Genomic DNA, 2,374 nt, shown 5'->3' with positions numbered 1-2,374 from the left:
TTTTAGAAGCTGGGTCTGGTCGGGGCTGGGCTGGGCTGGGGGATGGGGAAGGGGGAGAGGAGGTGGGGGTGGGGCAGGCTGGGGGTGTCTGATAATTCAGGAGGCAGAGTGAGAATGGAATCTATTACTTTGGTAAAAGTCTTAGATGTTTGTATTTTTCAATATGTTCAAGAGGACATGCCTTGCTATAAGAAGTATTTGAAATAAAGTCTTAAAAATACTATAGTAGGTCTTACCAAAGGAAGCAACTGTGACAAGCCTACATATGAAAATAGACCTAAATAGGAAGTGTTAACTCTCTTCACCCTACTGATCTGTCCTCGTGAGCGATGGATCCTTCTCCTGGTGGTGGGGACGGTCTGTCCGGTCCTGTTTAGCTAATTGTCGTTCCCTGGATGACCTGCAGCCCCTGCTCTATGACCCTGAAGTTCTCCCTGGTTACTGCTTTCTCTGTCTTTCTCTTCTCTCTCATCTCTTCCCTCGTCTGCTCCCTAGTGTGCCAGCCACTCAGTTGTTGAGCTTCTTTGCGGTTCTTCTTTTCTGGTGATCACATCAGCTCTTCTGGTTTCAGCAATCTATACCTGGATCCTGGATCTACATCTGCCCAGACTGCTTCCTGTCCTCTCACTGTGGAACAGACCAGACTCTTCTCATACTTACAATCCAAATGGATTTTTGTCTTCAAACCTGTCGCATGTCAAGACTCTGTCTTGAGACGTGAAAACTGGGAGCCACCTGGGGATCCTCCTTCTCTCCCACAGTGGGTCAGTGACACATCATCACGACCTACCTGAAGGTTTATTCCACAATCAGTTACGTATTTTCCAGTTGCCTCATCTAACCCTCTGTTCCTTCAAACTTATACTAGAAACCTATTATTTCTGTCCACAGTGTTCTTATTCTACTCCTACAGTTTACACATTGTAATCTCATTCATTTTCCTAAGCTCTGCTCCTCAGGACCCCACACCACTCACCAGTATTTGTTCCTTATAGAATAATTTCCAGACTCCTCATCCTGTCCTGCATGGTGGCCCACAATCTGGCCGCAATCCATTCTAAATCTTACCTTTCCCTCTTCCTTCCAAAAGGAAGACCTCTTAACCTCAACTCCCTTCCAAACATTCCAAGCCATGTGTCCATGGGATATTTCATGCTGGCTCTTTATTCCCCCTTCCTTTACCTGAGACAGTGGCCACCACAGCCTTCATGAAGAGGACCCTGGACCCAGGAGGGACCCGAGGCATGGGAGATGGCCAGAGCTGATGTTCCTCAGTGTCTCCAAACCCCAGACAGGCCAGCTGCCTGGTGGACCCTCCTCACCCCATCTTCAAGGTCAAACTTTCACAGTCAAACAAAACTTCAGTGAGGCTTCCGGGCTGTGGTTACTATAGTAACCGGACCAGGTTCAGGTCTGATTTATGATGTCATGAGGACACCAACAATCTCAAACTTACCTTTTTTAAAAAAACTCAAATCAGGTGCTAACATTTAAATAAACATTGATTTTATTTATGTACCTGCTGTCATCTTTTCTTCTTTAGCCTGCATACGTGGCTCAAGTCTCCTTCATGGTGGAAGGAGTCCTGTTGCTCCCAGAGGACATGCCTTGTGCTCTGTGCCCCACTGTCCTGGGACACTGCCTTGTTCCCACTGAGCTCTCAAATACTACTGGCTGATTAAATAATGATGAGTTCACGGATGGTTGTCATCTTCACTGACTTTGCATCTGTGACCTATTGGGGTAATAACTGTTATTTTAGTCTACATCATGGGCATCCTGTTCTCTGGTTTTCACTATCAATGTCAATGTCTCCACTGAATCCTCTGGTGTCTGATTGAGTGATGCCACCCACCATTACATTCTATTATTTTGTTCATCTGGAGTGGGACCTTTTTTGTCCTTCCTGGAGGTAAAAATCATAATCCTTGATAGAAAAAAACATGAGTAAAATTAGTCCTGACAAAAAACAGAGTGGAAAGATTGGTGAATTGTGGAGGACACGCATTCCTTGCTGCTAATACTGCAGATCAGAGCAGTGTCCCCGCTGGATCTGTCCTCTCAGCCAGACGAGTAGAGATGCTTTCATCAAAATGCAAACAGAGACTTTATCATGCTTGACAGCAAATGTTCCTTCAAAAATTGCTCTAGCATTTCATCCCTGTAGGTATTACTGCATAAATACCTGTATTTTGTTGTTTCAAAGGAGAAAATGTCTTTGGTCAATGTGTCTTATCTTTACTTTGCCACAGTAGACACTTCAATCGAAAGGGGACATGAGAGTTCTGTAGAAGGTGCGGTGGGCACATTCCACCTGGATTTTACCACGGAGGTGATGTGCATGAGCTTCATTCTATCGGCAAAGTAGAGCTCC

The sequence above is a fragment of the Halichoerus grypus genome, chromosome 13 (assembly GCF_964656455.1).
Source record: "Halichoerus grypus chromosome 13, mHalGry1.hap1.1, whole genome shotgun sequence".
Taxonomy (NCBI): Eukaryota; Metazoa; Chordata; class Mammalia; order Carnivora; family Phocidae; genus Halichoerus; species Halichoerus grypus.
This window is presented reverse-complemented; position numbering follows the sequence as displayed.